We start from the raw sequence: 26,827 nt of genomic DNA, 5'->3' as shown, positions 1-26,827 counted from the left end.
ATCAGGATTTCTCTGCCCTAGGCCTCAGAAGCATGCAAACCTACTCGGGAAAAATTACATATTTTAAGGGCCAGGGTGGGGCGCAGAGTTGCCTTTTGTCTTCTACAGGTCCTGAAACTGATATTGCCTCAGGATTCCTAACCTGCATGCTCTCTAGGGAAGAGACTCACTTTCCTTTGAAGTTACCCAACGAAAAGCTAATTTAATTCAAGTATATTTTAGTTTTAGCAGGCCTGCTATCCTATCTCAGACCTATCAAAACATCACTCGTTTCCACGTCCACGTAATTTAAAGTAAGCTACCATTAATTTGACACTCTAGTGCTCGCCGCAATTTAACCTCTTGCCCGTCACCCAAACCAAATTACTCCTTTTATATGAATAGGAAATTTAGCTGCAAAGTCTCCTAATGGTAGCGAGGAGAATAAAGGAAGTCATACTAATTAGCCTCAGTTTCTCCAATCATTATCAATAGCTCGGCTCAGATCAAGAACTGATTGCTTACGTTTATCTTGGGTCCTTAAGAATTGTTTTTGTAAAGGCAACTGAGTCATCTTGACTATTAGTGAAAAGGTTTAAAAAAAATTCAGTGTGTGGATATACAACTGCACACCAGATGGCCCTATCTGCACACAGTTTTAAAAGCTAAAGCCAACTCCTGACAAGGATTTCTCCATTTGAAATGCCTTTTCTTTTTGACTGATCACTTCTGCAATAACTGCCAATTTATTAACATAAGATTGATTGGTTTTTGCTGAAAGCAATTTGGCATTACTCATGCAGTGGGCACAAGTTTTAGTGTAACATTCCTGGAGCCATGTTTCTTTAGTTCATTTTCATAACAATGATGATGGCCATCATACACACAAACACCCCAACAATTCTGCAAACATGCTTTCATTTAAGTCACCATTCTTTGGGAAATTAAACCTTATGTTTTGGAGCCAAACTCAATATGCTAATGAGCACTGGGAGGCTCCTGGCTCTTCTGCTAAACTTCTCAAGGGAGGTAACCAATAAGGAAGAATATTGAGCAGGATTCTTAGGGGAAACTCCTGGTCAGTGTGGCCTTATGTAGGAAGGTGTGTTTGTGTTTTACTTATTTGTTCAAACACACAGAAAGTGGGGAAAAAAATCACACTGTGTCTCTAAGAAAAATCAAGAAAAATGGAACATCCCCTGTACTCATACATCAGTCAATTAGGAAAAGACCAAGAGACATACAAAAGCTGTGGCTTGAGAATTCTAGAAGAAGTCTGAACGAAGATCCACAGGTACACAGAGACAAGGGGGAGTTTGGGTGGCAGGGTTTCCTGTAATTTATCATTGGAATCGAACTCAGCTAATGTATTTGCAAGCAGTGTGTGACAGGTGGCCAAGTCACTTAATGTTCCTTGTTCAATTATCATCAGCCCAATCTTGCAGACAAGGAAACTGGGTCACGAGGAATTTAAGTAACCTTCCCATGGTAACCTGGTGAGCAAGAGTCAGCAGGAGCTGGGTTTAAAATCCAAACCAGGGTACTAGCCCCAAAGTCATGCTCTGAACCAACTGCCCATGTGCAGCCTTTCCAGAACAGGGGCCCTCATGTGGATGCCCAGTGGTTTTCACTCGTCCATGGAAAACTGAGAAAAACAAAGTAAAAGAAGTGAATGTTTCATAGAGCTAAATACATCCCACTGAATGTACTGTCCTTTTTTTCTGAGATTACATAATTTTTTTATTTTCTGGTGGTCTATATTTTTCCTTTTTCCCAACATGTTTTGTTATGAAATTTTTCAAACATCCAGAAAAGTTAAGAGTATAATGAATGTCCATATAACCCCCCAGCACACACACCTAGCTACAGTAATTGTTAACCTTCTGTCATATTTCTTGAAAGAGAAAGAACTTAATTCCCTGAAGCATGAGAAGGGAAGGATTTTGTTTTATTGTGAAAGTCCTCAGGAGTAAGTAACAGTGTCCACTTTCTCCTATGCCACAGGCATGCACTCTCCCCTGGGGAGCATATCACCTCCATTGCAGTGATTTCTGGAAATCAGACCCCTACGTTTGGAATTTCATTTGTTTCATCTCTATTTAAAGGCCCCAAGCTTCAACATAGCTTCACTGCACTGTATAACTGCTACCTTGATATCATTCACAAAATTCTGTTTCAGCCTACCTTCATTCCCAGCTACTTTCTGCTCATAAAGGAAAAGAATCACCCTTCAGAGGGGCAGTCATGTTAACACCATCACTCAAACTGGTGAGGAGCCCATTCTGTTTAAAGTCTTCCACCACCTACAAGATGTCACTCTGGTTCTCAGCCATCACAATCTTGCAAATGAATTCTTCTGAAGATTCCAGGCCCTGGAGCCCAAGATTCACCCCAGATCCAGCCAGATGTGCACATGTAAATGTACCAGAAGGAGGGACATAAGAAAAGTGATGATTATAAAGCACTCAGCACAGAGCCAGGCACAAAGCAAGCTATTATTATTAAATGTTGTGTCATTAAATGCTAGCTCTTATCATTGTTATTCTCTCACTAAATGTTAGCCAGTGTCATGTTATTATTGATAATGAGAACTGGACTGTAAAAACTTTAAAATTCAACCATGAAGCACAGCTCTTGTCTAGATCTGACTTTAACCATATGCATAATCTTAGGAAGCCTTTTACAAGCATCACAGCATACACCATTGTGACAAACACGTAGAGCAGGTATCATTAGCCCCACTCTGTAGAAGAGATAAACTGAGGCTCAGATTAGCAAATATAGCAAAGATTTGGCAAATGACAGAGCAGAGACAGCTCCCAGTTCTCTCCATTCTGAAGCCTGTGCTGTATCTTTAATCACCTTTGCTCTACTGCTTGCCGTGTTTTGCACAGAAAACCTGAGCTTGGCAACCAAATGAACTGTGTTTATTTGCGCTCATGGAAGGTAACAGCAGATTTGCGGTAAATTCTTTTAGAAAGTGAAGAATAACATACTCTCCCTGACAACCTGGCACTGCCTCTCACCCTGTCCAACAGCTCCTCCGTGAAGGGAAGCTGATCTGGATGAGCTGCTGAAAATGCAAATCTAAACAGCCCCTCCCTTACATGAAAATATTTTCCTGAAGACGTAAAGTAAAACTGGTGGTGGCGTCTGGGCTAGAGAACATTTCAGAAAAGCAGCAATGAGAGGAAGGCTTTCACTGTACACATTCTCAATTTTGTAATTTGTGCATGAATTAAGCATTCTTAAAACACAATTTCGACTAAATGCATGAATGAATACATAAATAAGACAAACATTTTCTCGGCTCCCCTCTCCCAGGCCTTTACTCCCACGATGGTATGGAGTTCAAGTTCTGCAACCTGATTTCTGTCAACAGTTACTGTTTCCATTTACCTCCCTCCCCTTCTTGTACTGGAGGACCTTAGTATGTACACACACACGGCTTGCCTCATGGGCTTCTCTTTGCCTCCAACGCCCTCACTTCCTTCAAGTGCATGATTCCTACCGTCCTTGCACACTACTCTGTGTGTGTGTTAAGACCTGCTATGGTTCCTTTCTCAGGATAATGTCTTTAAGTCTATAAAATAACATACATAGAATTACAAAGATAAGTATATTACAATAGAATGACTAAAATATTACCAAAATTGTAATGTAATAATACCTGTACTTCATGAACCACACATGAAATAACAAAATCTGGTGGCAGGTCTGTCAATCACCATAGTTTTGAAATACTGCTAAGCGGAAACCGTATTTCAAGATATCTGCAACAACAGTCCTATGAGAAGAAAATATCTGTGATTTCTACTGGTGACAAAGTCACAGATGTTGCTAATACCACAGGTATTAGTTTCCTACATTCATAACTGAAGGGAATGCTACATTTTAGTCACAGGTTTATGAAAATCAGGAAGCACCATTCCTCTACCCAAGGCCACAGACGTCTTGAGTTTGGTCCATGGGTCCCAGGTTATGAATCCTTGCTCCCAGCTTGGCTGTTGCAGACGTCACTTCTACCAGAAAGTCTTCCGTGAGTTCCCAGCAAAGCTAACTGACCTTTGTGGCAGCCAGTCTCTAAGACAACCCCGTGATCCCCACCACCTGATGTTCTTGCTCTTGCATGTTCCCTCCACACTAAACAGGGCTGAAACTGTATAATAAGTAGAATGTCGTGGAAAGGACAGAAGGACAGAATGTGATTTGCAAGGCTACCTCACAAAAGACATTGTGGCTTCCTCCCCACTCTCCCTGGATCACTTGCTCTGGAGAAACCAGCCACCATGCCATGAAGACACTCAAGGAACTGAGGTCTCCTGCCAGTATCTCCTTGCTAGCCGTGGGTGAACCGTCTGAGAAGCAGATCTTACAGCCCGGATCACCTCACGTGCCTGAGGCTCGACTGACATCCTGATGTCACTTCATGAGAGACCGTGAGCCAGAACCACCCTGCTAAGCCACTCCTCAATTCCTGGCCCTCAGAGCCTGTGTGAAATAATAAATATTTGTTGTTGTTTTAAGTTTGGGGTAATTTGTAAGCAGCAATAACTAATTACTATAATGAATACACCCTTCCTTTTGTCCTCACCTCAGTAGAATCACATACTTCCCTCTCATACAGCATTTAGCATGTAATATTAAAACTGTCTGGTTAAGTCTGTCTCCTCCTTGTCTGTGAGAACCATCATCAGATTAAATGTGGGCCCAGCTCCACGCACCCTGGAATTCTTAGCATCCAGCATGAAGATATAAGTCAAAGCTTATCAAACACCAAAGGATGGACTGTGTCCCCCCTCCCACATCTCAGACTGATGGGGATTGCATTAGACCTCAGTATCTCCATCAGGAAAGTGGGGGTACTGCTGATGCTTACCTCTTAAAAGTGAGGTAAAAATTACATAATCCATATAAATAGGCCTCACGCAGTGATCACCGCTGCTATTATGTGTTAATATAGTCACTGTGGGTTCCCTGAGCTTGTTTTTTATCTAATGGGGCTAATAGGGCCCACTGAAAAATAAGAGCTAACATTTATCAAGCACCTACTATGTTCCAAGCACTGTGTTTAGCACTTACTAAGAGTTATGTCCTTCTACCAGCCATTCTAGCAGGTAGATGCCATTATTATCCCCACTTTACACAGGAGGAAATTAGAATTGAGAGGTAAAACTTGCTCCCAAATCAGAGCAGGACCAGAGCTGCCTAGGACCTAGTTTATTCTGACTCTCCACCATGGCCATATATACATCGCAGGCTCCAGATGAAATCATGGTTGTGAACTTGTGAAATGTAAAATGCCACTTTCAAACAAAGGACCCTTGTGGCTCTGTGCCAGTGTGCTGTGCTCCTTGGAACTGCCAGAGAGGTGAAGGGATGAAGAGAGACGTTTGGGAGAAGACTTTCGCTGCCCAGTTTATAAAGGGCATCTCATTTCATCCCTCAGCTGCCCGCCGAGTCGAGAAGGCACTACGTCTTCGTTATGCCGACAATCACACTGAGACAGAAGCCCATGGCCGCCTTTATTTCCAAGCTAGTCCTGGAGCCAGCAGTCTTAATAAGGGCTTAGCACAGTGCTAAGTGTTCCAGACTCCAAAGATGAGGAAATTTCAAGTACAGCATTTGTATATTAACTGTCAGTTCACAAGGCTTTGGTTAATTATAAAGAGAGAGATTCAAAAAGCTTACTAAACCTATATAACATGGATCCCTAATACAGATTGGTATCTTGGGTGAAAGACACACGTTAAAAACCTAAATGAGGATTATCTTGAAAGTGAGGTACATGCCTGTCTGGCCCACCTTTCCTCCTTACTGCCAGTTGGAAAATGGATATGATGTCCAGGGTGCAAGCAGCCTTCTTGGACCATGAGGTGAAGGTCACACCCGGGGAAGTGAAGAAAACGACTGAGAGGCTGGGTCCTTGACAACTTTATGGAACTCTCATGCCTACCCTTCACTCTCCAGTCCCATGTTTATAAAGAAATTATGTGTTTAACTTTCTAGTTAAGTTGGGCATTCTGCCCTTGAACCAAACCTAATCCAAGAAGTCAAGCTACATGTGTCTCTTGCTTCCCAGATTCCAAAAAGTTCTTGCTACAAACTTCTCTCCTTTACTCTTTGTCCTTCTATACTCATTTTCCAAAGCAAAATAAAATGTACTTTTTGTCATTTTAGTAGCTCTGAAGAGAAAGTGGCTATAAAGGTAGATGTCCAGTTGCTATCTTTGATCAGAAGTCTGCCCTTATGAGATCTGGGGGGAAATTTAATAACATAATGAATAGAAAGTTCTGAGTATAAAGCCTAGTACAGGGCAGGCACACAGGAACTGACAGTCCTTATGGCTCTCTCATTACCAATATTACCATTGTTACCATTTATAAGGCTATACCTGGTGCTCATATCTGAAGGTGACACTACCATGCCATTTAAAGAAAAAAAAAGACCCATGCCATGTGTACAGCTGTAGCTGTGCTCATCTAAATCAACACACATTTGTTATTTTTTCATAAATCAAGAGAGTATTTGTAGTGGCAGGGGATTTAAATAGCCTGATTTAGCTCCTTTAGGCTACAAAGCATGTTTTGTTAATCTAACAGAAATAAAATGGACCATATGCAAAACTGTTATTCCCCTGCCATCTCATGGGGTAGGTACTTAGAACTGCAATTAAATTCTGACAAAAGAGTTCAGAGGGAGGTGTAGCAGGTCTGTTCCTCACTGCTGTGTGTGTGTGAGTGGGACAGAGGTGGCAGTGGGGCAGCCCAGGTGCCAGGGGTCCTAGAGCTGGGAGCGACTGTACTTGAACCTTCATATCACCTCCTGTTTGCAGAAGGTACTTGGTAAGAATTTTAATTTTGACCTCCATGTCATCAGTTAAAAACATGAGGATAATTTATTTTCTTCCCCTTCCAAGCTACAAATCTCCTCTAAAAAAAAAAATTCCTAATCTTCTCGTCTTTGCCCTTTTCTTTGTCCTGATGCTTTCTACATATCAGTGACCACTCATCATAGCCCTGCCATCCAGCTGGAGGCAGTATGTGCATGCAAGTCCAGCTCTGGCACTGGCTGGGTAACACGTTAGACCTCAGTTTCCCCATCCGGAAAATGGGGATAATGTTAATGCCTGCCTCTTGGGGGTGAGGTAAAGATTACATGAGAGAATGCCTGTGAAGTGCTTAGAACAGAGACTGCTGCATAGCAAATATAAAAAGCTGTGAACAAATGATGTTAATGTTGCAGGCCCTGTACTAAAAACTATATTTGGGTTATTTAATGATCACAAAAAGCTTATGAGGTAGAGGCTGTTATTTTCTGTATGTTGCCAATGAGATACAAAAGGCTAGTAACTTTCCTAACTCAATTACAGATTGTAAGTGGTGGAACTCGGATTTGCATCCAGGCAGCCAGCCCCACAGGCTGGGTCATACACCACTCTCCAGCACCAATCTGCATTAGCTGTGTGCTAAAAAGGTAACTAACTCAATTGTTGAACTTTCTTCCATTTTTTGCATCAGTTTTAAATCATTGTGAAATTACTATACTCATTTTCTGTGTCAAGCCAGGAAAAATCTCTAGATGGTTAAAGAGATGGGAAATAGGAGCTAATATTACTCAGTTCTCACTAAGCACACTAGACACATAAAGTCACTGAAGCTCACCGCAATTCTATGAAGAATGTACGCTGTTAAAAATTCTCCTTGTACAGTTGTGAGAACAGAGGCTGTAAGAGGTTAAGTATTAGGAGCAAAGGGCAGAGTTCTGCATGCCCCAACTCATACCAGGATGTCTTAATGCCTCTGCAGACATGGTCCCTACCCTTAAGGAATTTATACTCTGCCCAGGAAGACAGCCCCTTGAACCTGCTGGCCCTACTTGTGCCCCTGTTACCTCTCCCCTCTACTCCCCCACTTCGATCCCCAGGGGTACATTCTGAACAAATACTCAGAAACTGCCCCTGCACAGCCATGTATACAACCCCACCCATGTCAAAGCTGAGCATATGAGTTGCTTCTCCCTCCATGGTGCCCACTGCCTTCAGCATGAATGTAGTCAGAGGTGCCTGCCGTGGGAAGCCATGCGTACTGGAGACACCGTGCATCTCCCACGTGGGGCTCAGTGTCTATTGTGCAGGCGTTGCATGCTTGGTGGAAGATGGTCTCCATTATCCATGGGGAGAGGCCAGCAGACCAGAGCACTTGGGTCAGAATATCCATCGTGCAAGCTGACAAAAATATTTCCCAGCATGATTTTAACAGCAGGCCAAGAAACTAAGTTCCTCACAATGGGTGCTGATGAATTAAGTAGACATGATAACTAAGCAGTTATTGAAAGTTTTGTTTGTAAAGGAATTAATAATAAGGACAATGCTTAGGTACAATCTATATGTGGTTCTTAACTCTGTGTTGATCAACCTCTAACTGAAAAAAGTGACGCCAGTGTCCCATGACTCTGTCTCCAATAGAAATCAGGGTATTTTCACATGATGTGACAGTAGTTGCAAAACCCTTAAACTACTGTTTGTGCCCATCACTTCTTTGAAATTCACCAAGTTATTAGAACTTAGAGGTGAAGAGGATAAGGGGCTCAAATCCCAATTATAAATAAGTAAGTCACGGGAAGGTAATGTACAGCATAGGAAATATAGTCAGTAATACTGTGGCGTCTTTGTCTGATGACAGATGGTAACTATACTTGCGGTGAACATTTTATAATGTATACAATTGTCAGATCACTATGCTATACACAGGAAACCCATATAACATACTGTATTTTATTTCAATTAAAAAATGACTTCAATTTTTAAAAAAAGAACTTAGATCTTATATCATGCATTATTAAGGCAGTACATATATTCTGTATCACAGATTTTTTGGAAATACTATGAAACTATATTTCAGTATCAGTTTTTTTGTTATCCCATGCATTTTATTTTATGCATTTTAAAACATAATCCTGACAAGCATTCTGGAGGATTCATCAGACTTCCAAAGTGCTCCGTGGTGCAAAAGTGGTTAAGATTTTATATAAATTTTACATAGATAAATTTGTTTCTGACAGTCCTTCCTGTGAAAGAACCACCTATTTTTTCTCTCCTCATTATTGAGATGAGCTGAGAAAGGAGGGTAGGCAAAGATCACACAGGAAGGGGCAGAACTGGCCTCTGATACCAGCCCCCAGCTCTTAATCATAATGTTACACTGCCTCTTAAGATGTGGTCCCTGCCCCTAAGGAATTTATAATCTGCTGAAAAAGGTAGATTTATTGCCTCCTGCACACAACTCTATTTCTTTCTCTATGTCCATCCCAAGGGAAGTTCCTCTCTTTGTTAGCACATCACACAAAAAATAAAGGTAGATGGATTTTCATTAAATTCAGATAGCATACTGAGAAGGTTTGATCTAAGACTCTCTTTGGCAGACCCTTGATGGAGAGGGCGCCTAAATTAACTTCTATTACATATGGATAATTTTGCCCAGAAGTTTAAAGATTTTATGGATTAGCTGGGTGATACGCAGCCCATGCCCATTAAATTCTGAGCTAACGTGAGAAATTTTCTCCTGTAGATACCTCTAACATGATGCTGGGCGTAGGGGGTTGGAAACTGCCCACACCTAATAAACAACACAGCTCTGGGTTATAGCACCAAGAGCTAAAGCAAGATGAAAAAAAAGGAATTGGAAGGTAACCCGAAAATACATTCCACAAGGGATACTGGCCTCAGAGACAGGGTCTTCTGCTGAAAAGTAAAAGGAACTTCCAAGGCGAAGAGTTCCTGCTGGTGAGTTAGGATTCATGCTAGGGCAGACTCTGGGATAACTGCTGATAGCTATTCCCTTCCTCCTTGCTAACAGAACCCTGCATTTATGTGGCAGCAGTGTGCACCACCTTAGGAATTAAATTGTATACCTCAAGTCAATCAAGGCAACCCATTCGCTTTGCTAGTATTTGGTCAGTCAGTCCAATGAGATATTAGGGGAAGTCGTCTTGGAGCTTTTGGGAAATTTTTCCTTTGTGAAAAGTGAGAGGCTTTGGAAAAGAGAGTTTGCCTTCTACTTGGAAGTCTGTGGTGTCAACATGTGGTGCTTAGAATTGAGGCAGACTTCTTGGGAATATGATGGAAAACACTGCTGGCACACTTAAGATGGCAGGACAGGTGAATAAGAACCTGGGACTTGGATGACACTGTTAGGTCACAGTAATCAATCAATGTCCTTCTAATAGGGGCCACATTGTAAAGGCTGTACAATTGCTGCAGCCAAGTGCATTCAAACCTATGCACTCTGACTCCATTGATGGAGACCAAGATGGTCCTGAGAGATGTTCACTTAGTGCCTATGGGCAGCCTCTCCAGATTGGCAGCCAAACATTCCACGCACCAGACTTGGTGGGTTTCAACTGCCTGGGAAGAGCTTGCGTTTCCTGAACAGCACGCACACCAGAGTCAAACCAGCACATTTCCATAGGATATGGCCAAGTCGGATCAACTGTAGCCTGACACCACTGGTGCTCTAGATCTCTTTCAGTTGTCGTTAGGTAACCAGGGACTGATTTGTCACGGCCACCGGTAAGTCAAGGGCTGTTTCTCCTACTGAGCCTTCTTTGTGATCGACTCAAGTCGTGTGTGCTGGGATGAGGAGCAGATAGATGGGAATGAAGCCCTAAACATGGCCTATGTTGCCTGCGTGATCTGGCCCTCCTGTCTGCCTCTCTGGAAACTCAGCTGCTGCCAACAACATTTTCACTTTGCCCTATAACCACAGTGGTTTTTGGCCACCTAAATGCCTTCATACATGCTGTTTTTACTGACCAAATCCCCCCTGCCCCACAACTCCTCCTGGCCCTAGCTAAGATCTGAGCCTAGTCTCTCAAGGCTTAGCACAAATATAGGAAATCTAGGAAGCTTTCCCAGCCCTCCAGAACTTTCTTTTTAGTTATAGTTCACTTAACACCCTATATTTCTCCTTATGTTCTTTCTATTTCAGTTTTTAAAAAGTCATTTTAAATGAGTCAGTCATTTAATGTCTGTTTCACCCAACGGGATGTCAGTGACATTAGGCAGGGACCATGTCTTAGCACTGTATCCCTAGAGCTCAGCATAATGCCCAGCACATAATAGGTGCTCAGTAAACACTTGCTGTTCTCCAAATAGGAGTTAAAATGGTGCACACACTCCAACACCAGGGATGCTCTCAGATGCTATTAATGCGTTGGTTATAGAGCAAGGACAAAAGTATCTCTGGTATCCAAAGTGCCTGACTTAGAGTGGTTTCAGGGTGATTAATTCAAGGGCCCAGGTTCTTTTTATCCTTTCATCATGCTGTTCTCGCCAGGGCTTTGGCTGGTCTGCTTGCACTGACACCATCATGGTTCCTAGATTGCTGCCATGGTTCTAAAGTGAGAAGATAATATCCAAACCCAGAAAAAGAGAACATCCCTTTCTTGTCCCCCTGCTCAAGAGTGAGAGAAGTCTTCTGGGACACCCCTCAGTGGCCAGAATTGTGCCACATGCCCATCCTGGAACTTATCATTGGCCAGGGAAATGGCACTCTGAGAATCCAGCTAGACCAAGACCACAGGAGAATTCACCTTGAGGCCAAGGGGCGGTGCACAAAGCAACCATGACTGTATCAGCAAGAAAGAAGCTGGGCTGTGTGCAGACGTGTGTGCTGGTGCGCTGCTGATGCTCAACGTGAGAGGCTTTATAGGCATCTAAGAATGTCTGCCACCCACCCGCATCATGCATCCACAGAAGGAAATTCATTAGAAGAAAGACTGGCATCAAAATATAGTGAGCAGCCAAAGGAGAGAAGTATAATTCCAAGGGGAAAAAAAATAATGATAAGAAATTGTTCAATAATGAATTCAGAACCTATAAAAGACCCTTTAAACATCTCCTCCTCATTAACAGTAACTTCTATTTCATCCCCCACCATCAATATCTTTTGATTGGTCTGATAGTCAACTGTAGTGAACATCTAACAATATAATGCAAATACAATCAATGTAAATTGATTACAAAGCAGAACTGCAAATCTTTCCAAAAGCACGGGCTGTCATAAAACTAGTGTAGGTGATTTCTGAGAATGGCCTCCATCACAAAGGCAAAGGTCGCATAGACGTACACCAGTTAACAACTGAGTTGGATAAAGGATGAATAGGGGCATTTAAAAAAAAATTGGACTAAAGGGCTAGAAAAAGGCCACTGTTAAAAAATTCATCAAGTTCTTGAATATTGTTTTTGCATATGAGATCTTCTTTACGTTCCTGATGTCTAAGTCAATGGTGAAGGGCAGGACACCATATAATCTTGCAGGAAAAAAATGAACCATCCCCTCCCGCAAGATTAACATTTGATTCATTTTTTTATCCTACGATTCAATGAAGTTGCTATTATGGCCTACATCTGGATAAATATCACAGTAAATAAACTTACTCTTATCATTTATAGCTACAGTTTTTCCTCCATTTATAACACAATTTTGGTTACCTTTGCAAGGGGCTGAAGGCCTCACTTGGAGAGCAAATGATCTTGGGATAATAAAACCTCCAGTATTTTAAAATGAAAAAAAAAAAAAACGGGGTACCAAAGACTTTACAAGATAATTGTAACCATATAAACATATTTATGTATTTGCATGAGAACTGAAGGTAAAAACAGAAGTGTATACATATGGGGGAATGAAGGTTAATTCCCTTCCTCCCTTTTCCTTTATATTTCCCCCCAAATATTTCATTCTTAATAACTTTTGTTAACAATAAGCCCAGGAAAAAAAATCTAATATGCTTGTGAGCTATTTAGTCTAGTCATAATAATGTTGTGTTAAATAAGCACACCCCTGATTCAATGCTCACAGGGTATGAAAGGCAGCCTGTAAGGTGGCCCCAGTGATCCCCATCTCCTTGTATTCAGGCCCTCGTGTCATACGCAGCCCTTGAATCTGCACTCTGTGGATCGACTCTCTTCCAGTGAGGACAACATGACAGAAGGAGTGGGACGGCCCATCCAATATTAGGTCATATAAAGACTGTGGCCTCCATATTGTGCATTCAGCCTTGCTCCTCTGTGCTTCCTCACACTGAGGGAAGCCATCTGCCATGTCATTAGCTGCCATACAGTGAGGTCTGCATGCAGAGATCTGATACCTCCTGCCAAGAGCCATGTGAGTGAGCTTGAGAGCAGAGTGACACCCACATACGCACACACAAGGGCCCCAGTTAAGCCTGGAGATACCCGCAGGCCTGGCCAACCTCTTCACTGCAGCCTTGTGAGAAACCCTGAGCCATAGGACACCGCTTCATTACACCTGGATTCCTGACCCACAGACACTGTGATGTAAGTGTTGTTTTAAGCCCATAATTTCAGGGGTCATTTGTTACACAGCAATAGATCACTAATAATAAAGGATCACATTCAAATTTCAGGAAATTTGTCCTTTAGGAATATGACAATTGAGTGGATTTATCAATAGTGTGTCTGGAAACTTTTTTTTAAACCTCTGGCTTAGAGTTATAGAACTTCTCTTTAGAAATCAATAAATGCCGCTTACGTATTTTTATATAATAGCATTATTGAGGACAATCTTTATTTGAAAATAAAAACACTTCCCTACCCTGGTCTCCCTGTACTTACCAAGGAGCTGAGAGGATGACAGAGAACTCTAACAACACTGGCATCGGAAGCTGGACATGCCAAAGCAACCTATCGGTAGCAGAAGGTTCCATAGATTTTCAGGTGGAAACCAAGTTGTTTGCTTGATGGGACTCTGGGGATTCCTTTGCTGCAGAAGTGACCTCAATCCCATAAGCAGAGAGATCCAGGTAGAGGTTGTGGGCTTGGGTTTCTAGTGTGGGCACCTGGAGAGGGTAACAGATTAGGGAAGTTGTGAAGAAAAAGAATTACATGGCAGTGCTTTCTGGTTGATGCTGACCCCGGGTCTAGCATGGATTAACTCACACGGTTATTGCTTTTTATCTCAACCAGCATGGACTGAGTGCCTAGTATGTGCTAGGCATGGTGTTATGCTCTGGGTGTAGCAAGATAAAAAGGGTGCAATCTCTAACTGTGAGTCTAGGCCCAAATCCAATAGTTGAAGATACCATATGATACAGTAGATGCTTAAGTTCCAATTGTGACTGCTACACGAGCCAAACTGTGTTATCTTATGTATTCGTTCTAGGCACCCATAACAAAATAGCACAGACTGAATGGCTTAAATAACAAAAATTAATTTTCTTACAGTTTTGGAGGTTGGAAGTCCAGGGTCAAGGTCCTGGTGGTGGTGGTTTCTTCCGAGGCCTCCCTCCTCAGCTTGCAGATAGCCGCCTTCTCATTATGTCCTCAGATGGGCTTCCCTCTCCATGGGTCTGTGTCGCTCTCCTTATAGGACACAGTCACATTGTATTAGAGCCACACGCATGACCTCCTTTTACCTTAATTACCTCTTTAAATACTCAATCTCCAAATGCAGTTGCAATCTGAGGTACTGGGGGTTAGACTTCAATATATAAATTGGTGGGGGACACAATTCAGCCTATGAAACACTTAACCTTTCTGTGCTGAAAAGTCAAAACCAGTCCAGGACTGAAAATCAGCTCCCAACTTCAAGAACAAAGCAATCTTCCCATTAATCCAGCAGGGAGAGAACACAGATAGATAACTGCAAATTCCACAGGAAACCCTTTCCCTCAAGATCATGCACCATCTGTGGAATGCCGTAAGGAATGTGCATCGTTGTTTTAGGGGTTGGAAGAAATGGTATCTTCCCATTCCCACTGCTTAGAACAGTACCTAGAAAATAATAGGAACTCAATAAAAGCTCAGCGAGTCAGTGAGTGGATGGTTATAAATATATATAAAGTAACAGTAGAGGCAGTTGGGTAATAACCAACAACTCCCATGTTCCTTGAATTCACCGAATTATTTTAATGCTTGTTTTCACAATGTTCAAATCGAACATATTCCTTTTCTTGCTTAAATTGTACCAATTACTATATCTCCTCCAATTTGTTTTTCTGATCTGTGCAACATTTAACCCATCAGGTTGCTTTTTCTACCTAAGCAACTCATGAAGTCAGAAGTTTTCTTCTCTGAGTTATTCTATACTATCTTTGAGGAGAAAATGAGCCTTTAGCTATGGTCCCAGGTTGGATTTGGAATGTAAGCCACACACTCCTTCGTAAACAGATTAATCAGTGAGTGGAATTTCTACGATTCATCCATCTCGCATGCCACTGAAGTGCTCCCACACTCTACTGAACAGGATTATCCAAAGGGCATATTAAAGCACAGGGTGCTGGTCCCCGCCCTCCACAGTATCTGACCCTGAGGCCCTGGAGTGGGTCCTGAGGAATTTCAACTAGCCCTTCATTATGCTGATGCTGCTTGTCTAGGAAACATACTTTGAGACCCTTTCCCTCAGGGTTTCTCAGCCTCAGCACTACTGACGTTGAACCCCAGATGATCCTTTCTTGGGGATGGCATAGGTGCTGTTCTGTGCATCACAGGATGTTCAGTAGAAATCACTGGCCTCTACGCACTGGATGCCAATAGCCCAGTTTCCTCCAAGTGTGATAGCCACAAAAGTCCCTGGGGTAAAATCATCCCCAGTTAAGAACCAAGGTTCTATAGCATTTTCCTCTACTGCTTGACTTTTAGATTCAATTGCTAATATGTATTTCTATCCAGAGCTAGAGAGATGAAGTTGCAACAATGAAAGCTAGTATTTATTAAATATGTAATGGGTACCGTGCATTGGCCAAGCATCTTGTATATATTATCCAAACTAATTCCTACAATACACTTTGAAGTGGGTACTAATATTAGTGACATTTTACAGTTAAGGGAACTGAGACACAGTGGAGTAAGGTAAACTATGTTGAGTAATCATATGGATCAAGATCTGATCATACACAATGTATAAAAGCCTAACAGGAAACATTATTATCCCTGTGTAAGACAAGGAAACTGAGGCTTTCAGAAGTTGGTCGCACCAAACGGTGGAACCAGCCTAGTTCCAAAACCTGTTCTCCACTCTTGCATACTTTTTTTGTTCTACTTTATTTACTTTGGGAAAAAAAACAGATGAGGACAAAAGCTGACATAACTGTAACTAAGGATTTGGGCTTTGTCCAGATTTTCAGTCATGTTATCCCTGAGTCCCTTTAAACTTGATAAGAGAGATTGTTGGTTAAAACACGAATCTGCAGAAAGACATTCCTTTGTTGGAAAGAGTTCTTGAAGTCAGATTTCTAGAGAAACTCCCTCTTTTTCTCTGAGACAAATTAATAATCAATATTCATACAATATTAGTAACTAAAGTCCAAAAGTTTATTCCTATTTACTCAAATGTCTCCTAATGTCCTTTGTCCCATGATCCATCTGGGATGCCACATTTAGCTGTCATTTCTCCTTATGTCCTTTAGACTGTGACTTTCCTTGTTTTGATTTCCCTTGACCATTTTGAGGAATGCTGATCAAGTGTCTTGTAGAATGACCTGCATCTGGGATTTCTCTGATATCTTTCTCATGATTAGTCTGGAATTATAGATGTTTGGGAAAAAGACCACAGAGGTACGGTGCCATTCCCATCACACCACATGCAGGGTGCCTACTATCACCATGACTTATCACTGTTGATGGTGTGACCTTGACCACCTGGCTGAGGTCCTGTTTGTGAGGTTTCCCCTCCTTGGAGTTATTCTCCCCTCCCCCTTTTCCATACTGTCCTCTTTAGAGGGAAGTCACTGTGTGCAGCCCACACCTAAGGAGTGGAGGTGGTGCCCCATCTCTCTGAGGGCAGAGTATCTAGGGCATTATCTGGAATCACTCTGGATATTTATACATACTTCTGTTTCCCTTACAACTCTCTGAACATAATAAAGGCATATGAAATGTCAGTTAATGAAAGAGTAAGGCAACTAACAGCTTGTTAGGGCTGGCATTTTCCACCTCTCTGTCATTTCTCCTGAGCCAAAGGTACATGAGACTTCTTTCTCTGAACTATGGACGCATTATGCGGTTAGAAGTCTTCAGGGGCAGAACCCAGGCTTAGTTGTCTTTGTGGAGTAGGGTCTGGCAGCGGTAGGGTTGAAAATGTGGAGTCTGCCAACATTTTTTTATTTGTATGTTTCTTGGCATCTCAACCCAAATTTGATCATTATTCCATTTTCTGGTTCTCAAGTTGTACTGCAGTTATGTAAGGTAATACCATGGGGGAAACTGAGAGAAGGTTACATGGCGGTGGGGGTGGGGGCAGTCTTGCAATCAGGAAAAAAAAGTGTCTAAGAAGACTCCTTCAGGGGTGATAATGAAAAGAAGTTGAGAAACATTACTCCCAAATGATGACCATGAGGTCATACCTACCCACTCTGGGAGTCTGCACAGAATACATCATTAAAACAGGGGCCCAAGGAGTATTAGAGATCTGGTCTTGTTTGCCCTTGAGAGACAAGCAAATTGAGACCAAAAGAGATGTGACTTTACCTGAGCCACTCAATGAACCCGCGGCAAACCCCATACAAGAACCAGGAGTTTCTCAAACCAAGATTAGTTCTCCTTCCAATCTCCTCTCAGCTTCAGACAAGGATCTATCAAATGGCTTTTATGCACCTGTTGTCTTGGTTACCCCCATCATTTCATCTCCACAACCTTACTAGAAGTATGTACAAACTAGAGCAAGTTGGCAAAAATAAGCAGCAGAATCCATTATGGCTCAGAGCTCGTGACCACCTTCCAAAACTTCAAGCCCCATGACTTAGCTAAGGATTTGTTAAATGTTTCAATGGTTTCTGAACAGATGGGAGACCCCGAATAGTTCAAGGTATGCACTGAGTTCCTCTAAAAAACATTTTTATAGAAGTACTCATAAAAGGGCAATCTTCCTTATACTCTGAAACTATGCAGAACAGAATTTCAATATGCAGTTACCCTTGATGAAAACCTATTACACTGGTGTGATTGCCAATGAACTTTGGATACTCGAAGTATGCATTTACAGGATCTGTCACTAGAATGAGGACATCATTAAGAATGACCAATTAATTACCTGTTTTATTTGTCATATTAGAACTGCTCTGCTAATAAACTCAAATAGTAAGTGACTAAGGAAGTCAATAGTGGGGTAGGGGAGGCAAGGTACAAATCACACAATTGAGCAAACAGGCATAAGGACAGGGGGAGAAAAATAAAATCCAGTAAATACAGAGAATTTTAAGTGAGCAGTACTTTAAGACCAATGTACATCATGTTCAATTAAATGAGACACAAGCCCTTTGATAAAAAGAATAATAACCCCTTACTAATCAGTGTGGCACAAAGGCAGTCATTTGAGCTTCTGTCTAGATCTGAGGTTGGCAATCTACAGTCTGCGGGTCAAATCTGCCAGCTGTCTGTTTTTGTAAAAAAAACGTTTCACTGGAACACAGCCAGGCACCTTTGTTTACATATGCCTGTGGCTGCTTTAGCGCTCCGACTGTCTTTCGGAAGGAGATAGAGCCTCTAGTGCTTGAGAAAGGGAATGTAATCAGACCCTTTGAGATTTGAATAATTTAAAAAGAGAAGCTGTCCAGTTCCAAGGTGTGGACCCATTGAGGAGAGGAGAGTGGGATCCAGCTTGAAGGGCTGGACATGGATCAGTCCGACTCCAGGGGCGGGTAGGCCCCCGGGCTGGTGATGCTGAATAAGGGCTGAAAGGCCTGGCCGCTAGGAGCCACCCGAGTGAGTTCAGAGAAGCTGGTGCTGGCGGAAGGAGGACCGCCCGCCCCGAGGAGCCCCTCCGGGGGTCAGCCCAGCCTGTGCAGCCACTCTCTGTGGCTTCTGGGAAGCCCCTGCACTGGCTGGCTCTGTGCACCTCGTGGGCCACAGCAAACTCTCCCGCCAGCAAGAAACAGCAGAAGAGACAGGCTGCCCACGTTCCAATTCTCTCCCTGCCTGTGGGTGTACACTCAGTTTAACTTTATATTCCAGAAATGAAGCTAGAGACATTCTTTTTCCTGTCAAATGAGTGACTCAGGAGGACTCAGCCTTATGTGGTCGCACGAGACTGCCCCACTTGGGGCGTCAGCCACCAACAGGGTGGCCAGGAACTGACATTTTTTACTGAGCTACTACAGATTGGGGGGCTCCCATGAACCCCTCGCAGGTTCAGCATTCAGGAAAACGGCTCACAGAACCCTGGAGGACCTCACGTATGTGGCATGGTGTTAAACTAATTAAGCAAGGAGGCTGTTAGATTGGTGTGGCTCTAACGCCATGGCAGTTTTACTTCAGCAAACCAAAATTGAAGCCTGTAAATGCCTCAAGGTTACAAAATCGAACATTAACGACAACCAATCGCATAGGCCAACCAGGCTTCAAGCCCCAGCCAATCAATAACTGCCTTGCTTTGCTCCCAGCTTTTCCCTGAAAAAGGCCTCTCCCTGAGCTCACATTGGTGGGGTGCATCTGCTCCAATTCTGGATTGCTGCTACCCAATTCCAGTCCATTTTTGCTCAAATAAACTCTTTAAGATGTTTTTAATATGCCTCAGTTTATCGTTGAATAGTTGTGGTGTCAGAGGGGAACCAAGGGCGACCCCAACAGCCCCCAGGAGCAGTGAGCCACCAGGCAGACGTACCTGCTGAGCCACGAGAGCTTGCGGCATCCTCGCTGACCCAGCAGGTGACGGGCAGGTCCCTCCTGCACCCTAGACCCAACTCACCAGGTTCTGCTCATGAGCTTCCGCAAAACTGGAGCACCTCTTTTTCTGGAGTGGGTCCAAAAACCGGCTAGAGTTGGACTGGGTAGGACTTAGAAACCGGATGGGTTCAGGGTCAGACTGGTTCCAGGCTTGGACGGTTCCGATTTAGAAGCCTGACAGGGTCCTGGGTCAGACTGATTCTGACTTAAGCCAGACCCGAGCCAGTGTGAGCCCTCAAGTGAATAAAATTTTAAGCCTGCATGAGTAGGTTCACCTTACCAAAGGTAATCCTTAATTACAGTGGCCACAGTACAGAACTTTAAACCTAGACAAGCTTATCCATTTACAAGGTGCCCTGGAGAAAAGGGGGTCAGAGGGAAAATTACTTTTTCCTCCTCTAGGTGTCTGGTGACCAGGATGAGACTTGCGGGGACACCCACTCACTCTGTAGCCGGCACTTGACTAAGTGTCAGAAGGCAGCAAAGGTAAGAATTCTTACCAATGTCACGCTCCCTAACACCTCTCTCTCTGTGGCGTCTCATGAAGGGAGAAAGGTAAAATTTCACATCATCCCTTCCTTTCCAAATTCAGATTGGCAGGAAAAAACATTAGTCATCAAAACTTTCTTTCCCAGGTCAGCTATTTCCTTCTTGTTTGTCTCATTTTGTGTCCTGAGACCTTGTCTTGGCAAACCCTCAGTTTGGGCGCCCCCAAATGTGACTGAAAACAAGTGCGGGCTGTAAATCATTTGTGGCTAGGGTCCTTGCCCAGTGTGGCCAGTTCTCAGGGAATTGTCTTTCTTTTGGTTACCTAGGAGTGTCTCTGGATCTTGGTAAACAGTATCTTTTGCACCTTCTTCGAGGACCTTCTCTGTGTCCCTTGGAAATGTTCTCTGGTACTTTCTCTGTGACCATGAGGTTGTTCAATAATGCCAGGAATATTTATTGTTTGTCCTGGGTGAAACCTGATAAGAAATCCAAAAGAATTTTTTTTTTTTAAGTAGCTTTATGGTCAGAAGTTGGCCACATTGGAAGCTGGTATTAAGAACCTGATAGGAACTTTTTTAAAGGCCTTCTTCCCTACGCTAGCATGAAACTATGCACCCAGAGGGGAAGAAAACCATTCTGAAGCCTACAACATTCCAAAGACACACAGCTCTACATCTAGAACATAGGAATTTTTAAATTTCCATCTCAGTTGAATATCTTCTCCCTAATGTAAAGAAGCAAACTGAAGATAATGGATGGCTGAGTCAGAATCTTGATATGATATTCAGGTAGTAAAGAGAATCTCTGAGGAATTAAAAACAGGTGCATTTGTCTTACAAATCAAGTTTTTGCAAGAATGCAAATGCAGCCCTAGAAACCACTCCAGAAACAATTCAAAGCCCCCTATCTTTTTACGAATCCTAAAACCTCTTCTATTTATCTCAAAAGGCTTGCAGATATTATTTTACAATATCTGGATTAAATACTTGGATTTAGGCAACAAAAGCCTTCTTGGAAACATTTATATCCTTTCTCTGTGCCTTTGGGATTTCAGTGTTTGGCTTGGTCTTCTCTAGGAACCCAGAACCATCTCTTGAAATGCAAGCTACAGAGAGAAAATTCTTGTGTCAGAAAAAAAATAAAGGCATTTGAGGAATTAAGTGAATGAAAAATTTTAGAAGTCTGTTCTGCATATTTCAGGAAAAGTTTTAGCCATCTGATCAGGTAACCTTAACTTATTCTATATGCCAGAAACACAATTTGGATCAAACCGTTCTTTTATAAACTAGAGAGGTTGGCCTTACTTGTCTCATGGCTAAAGTGTTTAAATGAAAGCTATTAGATCTCTGCACCATATGTTTATGTATGTCTATGTATGTATGTTGTACATGTGTATATTTTTCTACCTCCTGATGGTATTGCCAAAATTACTTTGTAAAGAGTTCTATTTAAAGGCCTAAAGACAGATAGGCATTTATATAAATCAAGCATGCTCTCAGAAATAAAGAAACCAAATGTTTTGCGAGTTCATGTGATCTGGATAATCTTAGGAAAATAAAAGCTAGTTTAAATTTGTTGGTTTAATTAAAACAGGCATGTCTCAGCATTATCAAGCACAAGTATAATACTTTTATTGTACCTAGGTTTACTAAAAGTCAAGTTTATGTTGTCTCTGTTACAGAATTTGTCAGATAATAGCTATTTAATATTTCATGAATTTTCATGAGCAATCTAAAAATATTTGTTAAGAACAAGTGAATTAAATAAATGTAAGATAAACATTTATATACTTTTCAGTAAGAATTAGGCTTTATTGTATGTCTACTTAAAAATAATTTCCAAAACATTTTTGATAACTTGAAACCTTAAGGTTATACTAAGATAAGTTAAATGATGGATATTCTCTGAATATTTAGATTAATTCCAAATAAGATAAAATACTGAAACATTACTGAACTTAAGTTTATCCACATTTGGCTTCCTTTTACAGAGAAACTAAGTATATTGGGGTCTATTATTAAACATTTTTTTGTGCCACACTGAAAAACTTACTGTAAGGAAGAAAATACTTTTAGAAATTATGAAATATATTTATTATTTTGCCAATCTGAAGAATGCTAGTGTAACAGTCCATAATTGCTAACTTGTTAGTTTTCACTAAAAATTAAGGATTCTAAGGGTTAAGAATTCTAGTCAATGTATGTAATAAAAACTACTTAGAAGTAATAAGGATGAAAGGAAAAAACTGTGTGTGAAAAGTGGGTGAGAAGAGAAAAATGATGGATTGTTCCAGAATGTAAAGAGGAAAAAGACCTAGGACAAAACCTAACTAGATATAAAAAAAGTTTTAGAAGGTTTATGGAAAAGGAATCTTGGAAAAGGAATTTTATGTGTGGTCACACTAAAATGAAAATGGATTTCAGTTAAGTTTCTAAAAAATGAGTTTTAACTTCAAAAGACATTGGTGCAGAATTAGAATTTCTTTTTCCCTCTGTTAAAAGGATGATGTTTTCTTGGACTATTGGCACGACCATCATAAGAGATTGTGAAAGGAACTGTTTGTTTTTTTTAATCTCTTGGCTAATCTACCTGCAGAACAGAGATGTTGTATCTTATCAAAATCATTTACTATGGTTAAGGTTGTCTTTATCAGGTCTTTGGTTACATAACATAACACAGTCTTCTCAAAAGAAAGAGTATTAAAATATTCTCAATATTCACAACTGTATAACTTTCTGTATTTGCCTTTACAATCTCCTTTCACTATAGGGAAATAATGAAGTATTATTTCATAATGATCTGAGATCCTATTAGGTCAAATGTTCAAATCTTTATTTTTTGAATTTTGACAACCTCCCAAAATCAAATTCTAAATGAAGTCTTTTTGACCTCAAAAAAACTTTGAGATTTCATTGAGGGTCCTTGGAAAAATCTCAAAGAATGTGTCTCTTGCCCTATAAAACAGAGAGGTTAAATTAATTAGGTGCATGTGGTATATTAAATTATATAGGAAGCATTGTCAAATAAAAAGTGATAAAAAACTTTCTTAGGTTTTATGTGAATGAATATATATTACTAATATAAGCATCTAGAAATTAAGTTTCTGGAAATCTGTCAATACTCTCATTGTCCAGTTGTTCCCTTAAATTATTATATGCCACAGAAATAATTATGTTTAATTATTAGGTGAGCTCTGCTCAAATCTTTAACCATGGTCTTTTTTTTTTGAGTTTTATTTTTTCTTTTTGGTCAAGTACAGACAGTTATTTCACTCTGATGCTTTTGCAAAGGTACTTCATCTTCAGAGAGTTTCATGGAAAGGACTCTAACAAGTACTCTAGAATATAGCTTTCTGATAACCTTAAGGCCATAAAACTGAACTAGGTAAGGATTTCCAGAACTAATGGAAACACTGGGTTCAAACAGAACAAGAAAGAGTAATACGGGACTGCAATGAATTGTTGAGGATGATTAGAACTGCTTTTACAACTTTTCCTTTGAAAGATTACCGGTTTCTCAATGTTTTATTTTTCTAGAGACCAAAGGATAGACTAGTTACTAAGGGACTTTTGTTTGGGGTGACTGAGACTCCCACACACAATTGTCTCAAGAACTTCTATTAAGACAGCAATCCAGTTTTAGAAACAAACTGTGAAATGCAGCTAACGCTTCACCTTCTTAACTCTGCTTAATAAGCAGTGTGGACTCTGTCTTGGTGGTCTGGGCTCACAGAGGTGGTCTTTCTGACGACCCTCCCTGGGCCCTCAGCTCTCGTCACCTCCAGAAGAGGAGTCTGTAAACACTCTTTCCCAGCAGTTGAGCTGTAAAAGGCAAAGGGTCTCTGAGCAGTGTAATAAGGACTTATCTTTCCTAGCTTGCCAGTATGGCAAGCATATAAATCTGTACTCTGGGAGTTTTAAATTGCCTTTCAGGGCACAGCTGAGTCTCCAAATCAGTGCAGTTTAACTATTTGCACATGTTTTGCCAGAAGTCCTTAATGGGTTGACAAACACTTGATATGGCTACAAAGTTATGCCTTAGAGTTTACATGGATTGAAACAGAGGATTCTAAACCGGAGCATATGAGGATCCTGAAACTGTGAGTGGTTTGTGTATGTGCATCCCCGTGTTTTATTGGAGGAGGGCTTGATCTTCCCTGATGGGCTTTTTGTAACCCCCACAAAATATAGGCCACTGGTTTAAAAAAAAAAACCTTTCTTTTTTCCTCTTTTGCCATTCATATGTCTGCTTCCTGTTTTCTTCTGATATTGCTAAAAATTGGCCCTAGGTTGGTGTTTAGCCTGGACACTCTGGTGTGTCATGTGAATGACAAAATAGAAAATCTAGATGTATCATAATACCAGGCATCTGGCAATTGCACCAAACCTTGGCCCAAAACTCCATTCTTTTCTGCTCATCTGAGAGTTGGGAATTGTGCTGGGAGCTTTTACCTGGGTCTTAAAACACTCATTTGTGTTAAATCCATCTTGCAAATGTTTCTATATTGCATTATACCAAACTATGTGCAAGGGTATACAAAATAATTAAAGTTATCTGTAATTTCAGCGGGCCTACAGCCCCTTGAAGCTTAAGTTAAAAGAAGAGGAAATGAATATTTATTGTTTTCTTTGTGTCAGCTCCTAAAAGCATCTATTATTCTGTTTACCTCTCAGCACTCTGAGGTTGCTATTGCCCATCCCCTCAACTAGATTTTTTTTTTTTAATCAGAAAACGAAAGCTCCGAGAATTGGAAGAACTCATCCTTGGCCACATAGAAAATAAGGGGTGAAGTGTGTTTAATAAATACCCTGTACTTGTTCTTGTTTATACAATGAAGCTCTTCTCATCCCTTTCTAAAGGAATTTGCTGAGAACGGTCAAGGAAGATCCTAGAAATTCCTTTTAAGTGTGGGAGAAGGGGACTGTTCCTATCTCAGCAGGAGAAATATCAGAGGAGAATGAGGGAGAAGAGAGATGATACAAGGACTCTTCTTTTGACCCCCCCTCACCAGGCCACCCCATTTACTTTGAAAGGAACAGTCTACACTGAGTAGCATGGCAGCATTTTCAGAGTTGAATGGTCTGGGAAGAGGACTCTGGTTAGGCTTCCTTCTCTTCCTCTGGGAAGGAAACTGAAGCTAAAAAGAAGTGATTGACTATCAATGCAACGCAGATAATTTAATGATTAAATATTCTGTCACCCTGTGTTCACAAGTTGACACATCTCCAAAGCATATTTCTGCATATGTTGCCACTTATTAGGTTATGCCAGAAGCACACCCCCGAAGGTACATGGTCAGGACAGGGAGACTGCAGAACAGGGCTGCCCCAAAACTCAGTGCCAGGAAGTAAACCAGTGCTAATTAAACTTCTGCCTTGTGCCATACACTGTGCTTGACACATCCACACATCTCATTTTATTAATCTTCACCATAATCCTTTTGGTATAAGTATATCCAATTTTGGGGGATGACAACAAGTGTCTGAGAAGTTAAATTTGCCTTTCCTCACCTGGCAATTATTCATTGGTAGAGCCCATATGTAAACTCAGGGTGACTACTTCCTACACTTTTCCTCTAAATCAGGCAGTCTTCTAGTGTTTGTCATAGCAGGTAAGCACACAGAATTTGGGATCCGAGAGTCCGGCTACAGAGTAGCTGAGAATGCTCTCCAGGAATCTTGGCTTTTATCCTGCCCCCCTTGCAGAATCCAGCAGGTGCCTAGGGTGGAGCATGTTTGTGTGTGGAGGTGGAGGGTGGGGGGTTCCTTCCCTACCGCTGGGGAAATGTGCTCACAATAGGATGACGCAAACAATAAACAAGAACACCTAGTATTCACTACATGCTGGTGGACATCTGTTAAGGAGCCTATGGATATTGTCTTATTCAACTCTCACAATGACATGACGAGGCAGGTACTGTTATAATTCCCATCTACAGATGATAAAATGAGCCTTGTAGAAGTTAACTTGCCCAGTTAACTCAGACAAGGTTTCTCGTTAACTAGGAAGTAAAGAACCTTGACTCATACCTAGACTGTCCTCAGAGACTTAACTTTGCTACAATGCATGTGATGGGCAGAGCAATTATTCTTTCTGCACCCAACAACTCAACTGATAAACCACAAAAACCTTTTATTTCTGGGCAGTTCAGCCAAGTAAGTTTCATTGCCTAATAACACCACTCTTTTATTTAGAGAGCTGCCAACCTGATATAACCTCTCTGATTTTTGGTGGTTATTCATTCATTCAGGGCTTCTGCTACTTTTAATTATATGCTTGACCTTTGACCACTAAAAAGTTCATCTGACCACAAAATATTTTCTTAATGTAGAAAACTGCCAACAAATGCCAAGAGCTCTAGATCAACAGAGGCAGACATGCTTGAATTCATATCTATAGAGCTCATAAAATGTCTGCCTGTGCCCTTGGCATTTGTAAAGAGACATTTATGACCCCAACACAGTCTTTGCTATCATTGTGTTATTGCTAACATACCAATCTTAACTTGACCATCAGCTCTGATTTTTCCACTGTAAAGAGCAACTAAAGCTTTTCATATTTTCCTCATTACTGATCCTATACAAATCTTATCCCATTTAAGACACATCAACAAAAGAGGCTTTTAAGAGGCTAACACAGTATAGACCCTCAATACTTTTCAGTACAGAAAGGCAACAG

The 26,827-nt window shown here is 41.3% G+C and overlaps 2 long non-coding RNA genes across 3 annotated transcripts in view; one reads left to right on the top strand and one right to left on the bottom strand.

Annotated features, from left to right (window-relative positions):
* The window catches only part of LOC118967535 (uncharacterized), a 30,932-nt gene that overhangs the window by 1,167 nt on the left and 2,938 nt on the right, over nucleotides 1-26,827 (top strand). Inside the window, exons 2-3 of the long non-coding RNA XR_012126891.1 lie at nucleotides 7,352-7,455; nucleotides 20,063-20,146. This is a non-coding gene — a long non-coding RNA (uncharacterized lncRNA). The remainder of the gene's footprint in view (nucleotides 1-7,351; nucleotides 7,456-20,062; nucleotides 20,147-26,827) is intronic.
* Nucleotides 623-19,933, bottom strand: LOC140847179 (uncharacterized). Of its 2 annotated transcripts, none has more exons than XR_012126888.1 (4): nucleotides 19,599-19,933; nucleotides 14,223-14,362; nucleotides 13,616-13,839; nucleotides 623-1,624 (listed from the first exon to the last, which is right to left on the bottom strand). It is a non-coding gene; the product is annotated as an uncharacterized lncRNA (long non-coding RNA). The 2 variants fall into 2 exon arrangements; XR_012126887.1 differs by having other exon boundaries at nucleotides 19,683-19,933.

The sequence above is a fragment of the Manis javanica genome, chromosome 17 (genome assembly GCF_040802235.1).
Source record: "Manis javanica isolate MJ-LG chromosome 17, MJ_LKY, whole genome shotgun sequence".
Taxonomy (NCBI): Eukaryota; Metazoa; Chordata; class Mammalia; order Pholidota; family Manidae; genus Manis; species Manis javanica.
Note: the sequence above shows the minus strand (reverse complement) of the source record. Positions and strands in the feature narration are given on the sequence as shown.